This window comes from Vulpes lagopus, chromosome 20 (genome assembly GCF_018345385.1).
Source record: "Vulpes lagopus strain Blue_001 chromosome 20, ASM1834538v1, whole genome shotgun sequence".
In the NCBI taxonomy this organism is placed as follows: domain Eukaryota; kingdom Metazoa; phylum Chordata; class Mammalia; order Carnivora; family Canidae; genus Vulpes; species Vulpes lagopus.
Window position 1 is genome coordinate 37,513,695 of NC_054843.1, and position 13,636 is coordinate 37,527,330.

Below are 13,636 nucleotides of genomic sequence, written 5' to 3' on the forward strand. Positions count from 1 at the left end.
ACTTGGTCCCTATTTGACTTAAAATAAAACATGATTACATTATATAAAATGATTCTTTTTCTTTTAAAGTTTATTTATTTTGCATCTTTACACCCAATGTGGAACTCAAATTTATGACCCCAAGATCAAAAGTAGCATGCTCTTCCAACTGAGCCAGCCAAGTACCCCACTTATGTGATGATTAACAGAAACAGGAAAAAAAAAAAGTATATATGACTGCGTAGGGTGAAAAATGGGTTGTAATCCCATGTCTCCTAAAATATTTTAATAATAAATTTACATGTGATTTTGGTATAATATTTTTGATTTACAGCAGGACAGAATCGTATTCAGAAATCACTACCTCAGCACTGAAAACAGTGAGTAAACCATGTAAACGGCATGGCAAGCATGAACCTAGATTCTTGAGCCTGATTTCTTGCAAATTAAGTATCAGAGCTCTTTGGCAACAAAAGTGGAGGACCTGAGTCTCCCCCTTGTTCTATCACTAGTTATACAACCTGAAAAACTGTTTAAATTTACTGAGCTTCCATGTGCTCAAGAGAGAGATAATGAGATGGTAAGTGAAACACTTTGCTAATTGTGAAAAATACAGGATTCTTGTAAGATGACCAGGCAACTAAAATTGAAACATGGAAGCTTTGGAGAAAAGTCAGTAAATTGTCCAAAAGTCAGGAGATGTAGGTTCTATCACCATTAACTCCTATGTTTCCAGAAAAGTAACTTAATTTCCCTGAGACTTCATTCTGTTATAATAATGAAGTTCAGTCAGATGATCAGTAAGGGTACTTGCAAATCCAAAGTTTCATAAATCACAAATATATAATTGTGACAAACAGAATGAGGCTTCAAGTTTTGATTGTGAGTAAATTACAGGAAACAGTCAAGAGACAGCTATTAACAAAACAGAAACCCCCCAAGGGAGACTCAGAAGGAATGGTTAGGCTAGTGACAGAGGCAAGACATGGATTAATAAGTCAGAGAGAAAGAGCATTCAATATTTATTTTGTACACTGTTTCTGCCAAGCATATGATACATCCTTTACACATTGTGTCTGATTTTACAATTAAACCATGTGGTGCATTGTTGTTATTGCCATTCCACACAGGAGGTAACAGGTACAGAAAGGGTGTACCTACAATTAACACCTAGGTCCGGTTTCTATTTTATATTGCCTTCCACTTGCTTAGGAAATAGATGGAAACAAAATTATAAGTCATTAAAAAGGAACTGGTTGATGGTGACACATACTCTGAAATGCTTTTGGTAAATAAAACAGAGTAAAAGCAGTAACACTGCAGTAGAACTTGGAAGAAGAGAAGTAAAGGGCTTGATTCAATGGTCAAATCTGCAAGAATTAATTTGAAAAATATAAGAGGATTAAACAGAGACACATGGGAATTACTGACATCAATGAAAACTTGGCTGTGATGAAAGAATATGAAATACTAGCAGGTAGTTAGGAGGATAGATCAATACACTCTGGTAATGTTTATCATCAAAAGGAGAAAAACAGAGGGTGGCGGCAGGCCAGATGTGGTATTTTCAAGGTGTTCCCAGAAAAATCAAAGGGGAAATAGGAGGAAGCATTGGAGTAGTAGTTAGTCATGGATTCCCAGCTGGGTAGGAATCAAGTAAGTGTGTGACAAACGTAGAGGTTCCAGAAATACTGAAATTATTTCTGATGCAAAATATCTTACACTGTTACTGTTTTATCACTATAATCGTATGCATTTATTACCTGAACAACCATTTGATACCTTTCACCAAGAGTGGCAACCCTTTCTTTCCCACAAATTTTCACATAACCTATTAGTATTCAGTAACATGTTACATTGACCTACCAGTCAGCAATCCCTTATTTTGCAGGCCAACACACAACAAAATGCATGTCTGAAGAATGGACAAAATATGAGCTCTATTTTTGTTATTAACCAATGAAAATGAAAACTAATTTAAAAAAAAACTCTTCCTTCTCTATCCCTACGTTACTAAAAAAAAGTTTGTCTTTTGTTATGAGAATTTATTGTGCGCCTTTCTATTGGGTCCTTAACAACACAGGGGATAACTTTACAAATGACTTTAAAAGGTGAACAATTTTCTGCTTTTTTTTTTTAATTAAAAGGCTTTTAATTTAAAAGTGTCTGTTATTGCTCCTAGTGAAATTAGGCTTTTTATTTTCTACTTCTGATGGAAATCTACTACTACTTTCTACTTTACTAATCCTTCCAATCTCCTCTCCTCACCTGTACTAATAAACCTTTTACCTTCCTGTCCAAAAGCCATCTTAAAAGATGCCACTCTTTAAGCCTCTCCTAAAACCCACCTACAGTCATTTCACAAGTAACTAATCATTCTTTACTGTGCCAAAGAGACGTGCCACTTTGGTGGTGTTTGTTAAGCGAACAAGGCTAGGCTGGGCAGAGCTACCATGAAATCCTGGTTTTGTGATGAACTGTGCCATCCTGGGAAATTCATTATTCTCTCTGGGCTTGGTTTCCTCCTGACATATACTATAGTTATTTCTTTACCCAGACTTCTATGCAGCATCTGATTTGTAGTCATATATGCATATATAATAAACTAGACAATATATTAGACACCGTATATATTTGACAAATAAACTCTATTATTTGTTGTCCTTGTTCTGAGAACCTAACATAGTTCTCATAATAATAAATGTAGGTAATAACTAGTTCTTGAATTAGTAAATGAATAGCAAAAACAAGGGCAAGAGCTTTCTGTTCCTTGGGATCCCTGGGTGGCGCAGCGGTTTGGCGCCTGCCTTTGGCCCAGGGTGCGATCCTGGAGACCCGGGATCGAATCCCATGTCAGGCTCCCGGTGCATGGAGCCTGCTTCTCCCTCTGCCTATGTCTCTGCCTCTCTCTCCCTCTGTGTGACCATCATAAATAAAAAAAATAAAAAAAAAGAGCTTTCTGTCCCTTACTGAGAGCACTAGCCAACAGCATTGTGTTAAGCATTTCATGTGCATTCTTATTTAATTTCAATAAACCATTAAATAATAGATGTATTATCTTCATTTTCCTTTTGATATTGATGAATTTTAGAAAGTTGAATAGTTTATAAAGAATAATATAGTAAATAGGTGAAGGAAAGAAAATTTGAGCCCATGTCAATCTGATTCCAAAACTGAATGAATCAATGAAAGAAACAGATCAAGTTCTTCAATTCAGCCAAGTTCTTCCCACACAACCACAAGGGAAAAGATACTCAGACCTTCCAATGGCCCTGGATCTCTGCCTCTGAGGTGTGCACACTGTGCAGCCTATGTCCCTTATACTCCATTCTAGCAACCAAGGACCCGGGGAGAAGCACTGAATGAATGACTTGTACAGCACACAGCATGGAAGTACAGGGACAAAGTTTGTTTTCAGAATGTAGTATTCATGTACTCTGGTGTAAACAGAAAGGAAATTATATTGTATTCGCTTAAAAAAAATCCTCTTCAAAAAAAAAAATCTTCTTCAAAAAAAATAAAATCCTCTTCAGCTTCTTGAATCTAGTAAACAATTCATTTTTATGAATCTTTAAAAAATAATTTTAAAAGCTACTTTCACATGATTGCTAAGTTGAAGTCCATCTTTTAAAAATCCCTTATCAGTTTTGTAGTTTTATGTAATTACACTCACAATGATTTCAAATTTTAAAAATCTTTCATCACTTCCAATATTGGACAAAGGCCTTTTCTACCTGGGTGCCATTCAATTTCAGCACAACATTAGGCTGATTCCTAGAGTTGTTAGGCACATGTTCACAGTTTTAAAGCTCTCCATGTGGTTTGAGGAGGAGTCCATCTTCCCAGGTGGGATCTAATGGTCAGCATGCTTTGGTACAAGCTGTTCTCCTGCAAGGGTGTTTTTACCTTTCTTCTCTGTGACATGTTTGTGTTCTCTTCCCAAGAGCCTGCAGTAGATTGACCGCAACCAGTAACAAAGTAACCCATCCAGTTCCGATTGCAGAGCGGTTAATTATATTGGTCCAGCCATTACATATGCAAGGGCACTCCTTCAAATACACCTACCAACAAATTTTGTATTTTAACCACTTCATTAACTCCATTAATTCTTATCTCTGTAAGAATCCCTGAGTCTTTTTAGGTTCCCACAATTCTACTAAATCTGTTCTTCCTTTAGATCTTCACAGAACAAACTCCTCCTTCGGGACCCAAGGGTTTCCTCCCGGGGAAGACCTTATCTGACTGTGGCATTTGTACCCCATATCCTCCCTATTTTATCACCTTGTATTAGCTTTTTTATAGTGCTTGGAACTATTTGGAATTATCACATAATTAATTTACTTCTTTACTTTTTAATATTTTCCTCCATAGAATGTAAGACTCTTGTTCACACCAAGGTGATATCTAGGCCATAACTCAGCCAATAAATTTAAAAAAAAAGAGACAAGTTATAGTGACTCACTCTGTGTTTCTATATTCATGTAGCATGTTGGTGAAATCTCTACTGAACTGTTTAAAACTATTTGGATATATATATATTCCTCCATTAGACTCTGACCTTAGGAAATGTTAATATTCTCTTCATTTCACACAACATACAGACAATGCCCAGTAAAAACTTTTAGTTTTATTAAATAATATTTAAGAAAGTATATGCTCAATGGAGCTATGTTTTAAGCAGTGCTATGTTTTAAGTCAAATGCCATGAATCATTAGCTTTCACTATTCCAGCGGGCATCAAGGTGTTTTACCTCTACAGAAGCCTTCTCCTTAGTTCTACGAACTCACAGTATGTCCGAGATTGTGTACATAAAACTAAACCTTAATGAAAGATAGTTTTCTCCCTCTCATAATATTCTTTATCTCTTTCTACAGCATTTAAGGAAAGAGCCTAAAATGTTTCTGTACTTGACAATCAATGGAAAAGTGACACTAAATAACAGTATCTATAATACTAGTACTTGAACTATTGCATGTTCTATGGAAACTCCATAGTGATAGGTTCAACTGTAGAGCAAATTTTTATGTATTTTATAGTACAGAAAATGTCTTTCCTAATTCTGTGCTCCAAGAGATTCCTTTTGTAGTTTGGGTGCTTTTAGATTCAGGAGGTTAAGAGTGACCTCTGGTGGCAATGGTATTTCTTGTTCACCCTACTGTAAAGGGGAGAAAACGGTCTTCAGGGATTTTTCCATATCCTAAGAATGACAGAGTTTACGGGTAAGGAGGATGGATCATAATCACATGTAAGTCAAGACAACAAACTGTCTAGGGGATTGGGGATTCAGAGGTTAGACACAGTTCTCATTTCTAGTGTTTCTCTATTTCTTTGGTGTAAATCCCAACCGTAGCCTGTTTCAAGCAATGAATGAGACAGTGCCAAATAAAGAGTGGGCAAAAGATGCTTACAATCAGCTCTAACCAGCTAGTAGGATTTGGCTCCGGCACACCACTAACTGAAATCCTTTGCTGAGCCCTCCATAAGTTTCTTCCCAATACACATTCAAGGCTAGCCAAATACAAAGCAAGGAGAGGCACTGAGAGTAGTGAGTTTTCTGATACCATTGTAGGCAGAATGATACCTCCAAGAAGAAGGATTGCCAGACAAAAATATAGGATGTCCCATTAAATTCTGAACTGCAGATAAGCAACAAATATTTTTTTATCATTAGTATGTCACAACTATCGCATGGAACACATTTATACCAAAATATTATGTATTATTTATAAAAATCAAATTGAACTGAACACCCTGTATTTTTATTTGCCAAATCTGGCAATCTTAGATGAGCCATGGAACACAGAATGAAGAGTTTATTTAAAAGAAGATAAAATATTGGCCAGAGTTGGCAACCTGCAAATCTTTCCAGTGTTTCACCACCAATGAGCATCCCAACCAGTGCCCTCAAATGGCTTGCAGATGAGATAAGACATGGATTCCCAGAGTGCTTAGGGAACTGGACAGGGTTGTTGTGAGCAGAGCCCTTGAGCATTATCACTGGTCTCTGGGCCTAGTTCATATCCCCTGGGATCATATACTATGCCTATGTATGTTTCTCACTATGTTAGGGGAAAAAAAGTTGGGAAACTATCTTCTACTGTCCTTCCACTTCTTCTTCCAATTACATTAAGTTCTGCCCTGGTTTTCAGGCACTGGTGTGGTTCCAGGCAGAATGTTGACTGAATTCTCTGGCCTGCCAATATGATGTGGCTTAATTTGGCTTGGGGGCCATGTGATGGCTGTGATGCTCTGTATCACTCTGGTTCGAGAGACTGAGGCAGGCAGTGGTACTATTGACAAGGGACCTCCGACGAAGCCCAAATCTCTGCATGTTGCTGTAGGAAAGAGTGTAGCTTTAGTTACATTAGAATTCTTTAATCACTAGAACCCTACTTTACACAGTTGGAGACAAAGATCTGGCCATTGGGGTTTCTGCCCTTCTGAAGAAAAGACAGCACACCTTTTAGATGCTTAGCATCATAAAGGGTAATTCCCAGGCATTGAATTAACTTTAATGGAAGTCAAACTTGAGAGCAATTTAATAGAAATACAAAAGCTGGAGGCCATAAATAAGGACCTAGAATCTCTAAATCTTTACTTGGGCTTAAGAGACTTAGAGAAAACTGAATAAGAATTATCAAAATGTTTAGAAAACATTGGGCTGATGGCAAAGGGCAAATGGTCTTTAAATGGTAAATTGTGTAAGACACTTAGAATTGCAAATAACTGCAACCAAAATGGTCTTCATTATATACCCGAAAAATGAATTATAAGTTCAGACAACATTAAAAAATGCTTTGAGTGAAAACTAATCTTGAGGAAAGTATAAAAGCTGCTTTCACTAGTAGAAGGCTGGAAAAGAAGAGCAGGTGAACCTTAAACAGAATGCAACAACGTAAAACTCTAAATCAGCGAAGTAGAAGATCAAATTACTAGGTGACCATTTGCTAAAGCTGAGCAATCCTGGTCTTTGAGAAGAGAACTTGGATTGCAGGAACCTAGAATTCCATAAAACAAATATATCAGAATCTGGAGACATCTTACTAGAAGTTTAGAAGAAATAGCTTGATGTGGTAGGTTGAATGATGGTGCCCTAAAGATATATCTATGTCCTAATCCCCAGAGCCTTAAAGACAAAAGGACTTGATAGATTTGATTAAGTGAAAGATCTTAAAATTTTCTGGGTGGGCCCAATGCAATCACCAAGGTCCTTATGAGAGGGAGGTGGGAGGGTCAGAGACAGAAAAGGAAATGATATGATAGAAGCAGAGGTTGAAGTGATGTGGCCATAAACCAAGAAATATAGGCTCTAGAGGCTGTAAAAGACAAGTAAAGGACTCTTCCCTAGGGCCGTTAGAGGAAATGCAGCCCTACTGACATCAGATGTGATCCTGGAGACCTAGGATCAAGTCCCATGCCTACTGACATCTGATCTTAGCCCAGTGAAACTGATTTTGGACTTCTGATGTCCATACTAAAATATAATAAATTTGTGTTGTTTTAAGTCATTATAAATTTGTGGTAATTTGTCATAGCAGCCATAGGAAACTAAGCACTTTCTTAAAAGGTCTTGAAGAAAAAAAAATGTACACTAAATTAGCTGGAGAAGGTAAATAAGCAAGGCACTTAAAGATCGTATTAAGTCTCCAAACTGAGAAAGCTTTGCTACAATCAGAAAACCACAATTAGAAAGTTAAAAAGCAAAAGCTCCAGCAGAAACTTTATGTCCTTCTTGAACTGCATCAAGAACAGGAAATGCATGTTCATGAAATACTCAATTTAGAGTGAATTTAAACACACACAGAAAAGAGAAGCATCTTTCCAAAGCAACTGAAAAGATGAGCCATGCATGTAAAGCACCGGACACATACAAAATAGAAGCCATATCTTTCAGAAGAATTGGAAATAGTCACTGGCAAGTATCATTGTCAGACAATTTTCCATCAGAGAAAAGCTCATGATAACAGGGGCATACTGATGTTTGAGAGTAACTTTGATGACTTAAAGAAGAAAAAAGTAGAAACTTTAGACAAAAAGTTATTGAATAAGAATTCAGTGTGAACTCTTCATGTCTTTATGTCTCTGATGTTCTAAATGGGACATTTGGCAGAGTCCTAGAAGACCACCAAGGAATTCTCTGTATGAACAGGTCCTGAGGAAGGAGGAACATGATGTTGTAATGGAGCAGTGATCCAGGGTCCCATAGCTGGTGGGAACCAGATGCCACGCACATGGGTCAGGACCCCAGGAGAAAGAGATACAGCAGCTCCTCCACAACACAGAGATTGTCTCACTGCTCTTGGATGGAAGACTCTGAGAATTTTCCTTTTATTTAAACTTCCCATCTGAATGGGTAGTCTGATCTTTCACCTCATCCTACCATCAGAAGGCATTTGTTACAGAAGTGACCCAAGGGGAAATTTCCGAGAAGAGAATTGCTGGACTTGCCCCCTCTTCTAGAAAGCAAAACCAAACCTCCCCAGAAATCACCTCCTAGGGGCTTCCATGGCCCAGGGCATTCTCCAGTAGTAATAAATGTTTATACACCTAGCACTAAATTCAGTTTCCTCTTCATTCAACCTAAAAACAGAAATATTTCAGCTTTTGGGTTGATTCTACCTGCCAATATGTTTACTTAAAAGATCCAGAACCACAGTAACACACTTTTTTATCTAAATTATTTTCATTTTTTTCTCTTGGTTTTATTGCTGTTAGCTAAGTGATTATACATTGATGCAAATGAAAAGTCTTACAGAATTACAAGTTTTGGAGCACCTGGGTGGCTCAGTGGCTGAGCATCTGCCTTTTGCTCAGGTTGTGATCCCAGGCATGGAGCCTGCTTCTCCCTCTGCCTGTGTCTCTGCCTCTCTCTGTGTCTCTCATGAATAAATAAATAAATCCTTTAAAAAATGTTTTAAAATAATTATTTATAACTTTAGATTATAAAAGTAATATATAAAAAGTATAGATCTAAAGGTAATTTATAAGTTAATTGATTTTTTTAGTTAATTGATTCATTTTACTCTACGTGTAGGTAGTATAATTACAATGTTTTTGTTGTCATCAACAAGTCTACTACAATAATCGAGATATATATTTCTACAATATCTCAAATAAAAATTTTATACACTGTAATTCATTGGATAGTTTTTATAAATGTATATTATAAAATGGGAAACTTATGAGTAAATGTTTCCATTTTACTTGATTTTTAGATAGTGTAATTACATTACTTTGTTGTTAATATTTGGGAAGACTCTTCTGTTGACCCAGAAAAAGAGCAATTTTTTGTCTCTCTTAAAGGAGGAATTTTTTCTTACTTAGTTTCACTGTTAAGTGATTATATAATTCTTCAAATGAAAGGTGGCAAAAATTACAGTCCTTAGAACAGTATTTCATAATTATCATTTAAAAGCGATTTCATGAGTAAACTGTTTCCTTTTCTTCTATTTCTAGATAGTATTTCCACTGACGGTGCTTTAAAAGTCCATATGTGACATGAACTGTGGTAAGAGTTTTATAGGAACGGCCTCACATTTAGAGGCATTCAAAATTCCAAGCTCATTTTTATATACCAAGGGCTGAATTTATTCTAGTTATGAGCTTAATATGCTTACCTAAATAAATTTTAATTTAAAAGAAATACTTGTTCATAGGTCACATTATGCTTAGTCTAGAACCCACCAAACTTACTGTGGACCACAAGGCCCTGCTAACTCCCCAGACCCCACTTTATGCTTGCCCTGAACCCCCTGGTCTCCTGCCAGGGCCTCAAGGGCACAAGCTCCTCTTCCCTTTTGCTTACTTTTTTCCTTTTACCTGAAATGCTTTTCTCCTTATTCTTTGTCGATCTCTTACTCTTTCACGTATTAAATGAGATGTATTTAGAGAAGCTTTCACTGATTTTCCAACTGAAATTGGTTCTGTCTGTTCCTTTTTATCTTCATACACTACACTTTTCGATTTTTCTTAGCTAATACTTATGACGATGTGCAATTACATAATTATGTATGTGATGTACAATGAGTACAATATGCATAACAAACCAACTTTAAATCTCAGGGGCTTATGACAACAAGAACTTACTTTTTTCAATTGCAGGTGGCTTTTGGGTTTTTTTTTCTTTTCAATCAATACCCTGGGCTAGGCTAGGCTTGGGTTCCAAGTCTGCTCTTTCTGGTCAGATTGGTTTCTTATTCAAAGGCCCAGGACAAAGGAGCTACTGAGACATCTTCTTCTCATGGGAGATGTCTCAGGCACTACCGGCAAGCGAAACAAAGCACACTTCTTACAGCCTCCATGGGAACCGGCCCACTCTCAAGTCTTCCCATATTCCCCTAGTCAAAGCAAGTCATATGGCCCAAGTCCACGGAGCAGGAAAGTCAACTCTGCCCACGTGTAAAAACCCTAAATGCACACAGTATTTTCTTAGGGGGCTGGTAGTGATATACTTCTCACCTTACCCCACCCCTATAAAAAACCCTCCTCAGTGCCTGACAGGTAATAAAGAGTATTTATTTCATGAATAAATTTAATAGATTGTCCTCCAGAATGATTTTATCAATGTACACAGTGTTTGTGGGCACTTTAGCACTATTAGCATTGATGTAAGAGCTTTTTAATATTAACAATCTGATCAGCACAAACAAGTACCTAATTTAACATTTTATAAGGGGGTGTTTTTTCTTATATATATATTGGTATTTCTTTTGAGAATTCTCCATTCATGTTTTGACAAATTTTCTAGTACATTTCATTTTTTTAAATCTGTAGTACTCTTAGCACATATAAATTAACCTTTTACAAGACAATTTTTTAAAATTTTCAGTGATTACCCTGACATGGAATTGTTCTGTTTTGTTTTGTTTCATTTTACATAGTTTTACCTCTTACCCTTTCCTTTGATAGCATGATTAATCAGCCTTTCCATGGATACCTTATGTCCCATAAAATGCACGTACTATAATTTATTTAACCAGTTCTTTGTAGGTTAAATTGTTTTCATCTTTTTCTTCTTTAAATAATACTGTGATGATCTTTGTATATAACCTTTTTCGAAAGGTCCTGGAAAAGGATGGTTCCAGTCGACAAATATTTTTAAAGTTCTTTACATATTTTCACAAATTACTCTCCAGAGAGGTTGACCTGCTTTTCACTCCCTTACCCATCACAGCCTGCATGAGCCATCAACCTTCCCCATCCAAATAATAACATTACAGACATTTGGAACTATTTAATGGTAAGCATGTCACCTCATTTTCATAAATAATGGACTCTGAAATTCGAAGAGAGTCCTTTACAGGAAAAACAGTTAAATGATGTTTGGAAAGAGAAACACTAGGAGGGACAGGTGGCCTGTTCTGCTGAGAAACCAAAGGAAAGGGTTGGGAAGCCAGAGTGAAGAGGAAAGAAAAGGAAAGGGCACCTATTCGGGCTGGGCAAGGAAAGCCCCGGTGCGTGCTGTGGCAAGCCTCACCCCCAACGCCCCTCCGAGCATCCCGGGTCTGGATCTCGGGCCTCGCAGGTCTCAGCGTCCCACAGGAGGTGGCCCACGGCAGCCGCAGGTGGCTGCCAGGCCATAGGGCGACATCCCTGGTGGCCCTGGCACAGGATCACAGGGCAGCAATCCCCGCCCAGATCCCTGGGGATTCGGGCCGCTGGGCCCCTCTGAGGGGCAGAGCAGTGCGATTTCTGGTTCGTTTATTTTGTCGCCGAGTGCCTGAAAGGGAGTTTGTGAGAGCCCCTGAGCCCGTGCGGCAGGGGTCACCTGGACCTGGGCCACCGGGCAGCGGGGGCCGCTCTGCCAGAGCCCACAGCCCTGCGCCTGGGCCGCAGCCACGCGGTCCTGTCCTGCAGCAGCTGCACCGGCGGGGGGGTGCGGCCACCCGGGAGGGTGCGTCCCAGGCCGGGGCCGCCCTGAAGCCACGAAGGGGCTGAGCTCTGACCGGGACGGGCCGACCGCCCCCCGCACCCGTCTCGGCGGGGGGTCTGTCGTCCCAGGCTCCAAACTGGTAGCATGGGGACTGCGGGCTGTGGGGCCCATCCTGACTTGGACAGGCCGCCCCCACCCCACCCGGCCCAGCCCCCCACACCTGCCCGGAGCCCCCACCGCACCTAGGGCGAAGGGCCTGGGACATTCAGCCAGCTTCAGCACCGGGCGTGACGAATGGCAGGCACTCCTGGGGGGAAAGGAAGCTATTTACCTCCAAAGGCCTCGGGACTGCACTTCAGGAAGCCTCAGGCCGCCCCGACTGGCTTGCAGGGTCTCTCATTCTCCAAGGGACTCCATGCTTAGTCGCCACCTTCTGTCGCCTGGTATTTAGGAGGGCCCGCGGTGCACTGGGCGCTCCTCTGAGGGACTAACAGACTAGGGCCCAGCTCGGGGAAGGTTCCTCCTTTGTGGCTTCCCTCCTCACGGCCCGCCCCCCTTTAGTGGAGACTTCAGATGCTGTGGACCACCAAGCTAGGAGCAGCCTGCAAGATCTAAGCAGGCGGCCTCAGAGACAAGACGTGGGTTGGGAATGGTCACTGTTATTTTTAAAGCACATTAGTTAATGAAAAGGAGGAAATTAAAATTCACCATATGACCTGACCAATTTCTGTGCTGATTTGGGTAACAGTTTTTAAATATTATCTGTGTATGTTTACATTATCAACAATGTAATAACTACAGAACCTACCCACATTTACATTAAATCACATTATTAGCACTTACTCCATTAATTTCTTAAGTCTAGGCAATTAACAAAACTATAAAGTCCTGATTTGTGGCATCTAGCTATCATTGTGTGTAAATACTCATCATAGCCAGTTTTAATGTGTACAATGTACAGTCACTGAATATAGATTTGGGAAGAAATTCATAGATGTAAACCTTCACACAGTATTTCCACCATAATGATACAATAGACATAAATAACCTCAAGGACATAGAAAACTGAAATCTATGGTATGATAATTAAGAAGAGATGAAATTTGATACCTTTCTAGTAAAATGTATTTAAATGTATGTAATTCTAGTTAGCTGGTGTGAACAGTCTCTAGCACAAAATCCTATCCCAAGAAGAGCTGTATTATACTTCATATTTCCATTTGTATCTACATGGACTAGCTCAAATAAAAAAAAAACATGCACTAACATATAAACATATATACACCTTTATGTATATATATATATATAGTATGTATGTATAAACAAGCATGTATATACTTACATACTTTTAATTAAAGTCCTTTATCAAGGACCAACTCTGTCTCAAGAATTGTACATCGCTCTAGGGGCATCTGGGTGGCTCACTTGGTGAGTCAGACTCTTGGTTTCAGCTCAGGTCATGATCTGGGGGTCACGGGATCGAACCCCTCACCAAGCACCACATCAGGCTTCGCACTCAGTGGGAAGTGTGCTTGAGATTCTCTCTCTCCCCCTCAGCTGTTCCCCTGCTCTCGCTCTCTCTCTCTCTCTGTCTAAAAACGAATAAATCTTTAAAAGAATTGTATACCTCTTATAATTAACATGTAGTGCAAGTATTCACAATCTATGGCAAATGGGCCAAATCTAGCTTGCCACCTGTTTTTGCACTGCCAGAGAGCTGGCTACTGCACATTTACCTTATAGACAGTTATCCTTCCTTCAAGAATGGCTACTTGAAGAGGTGA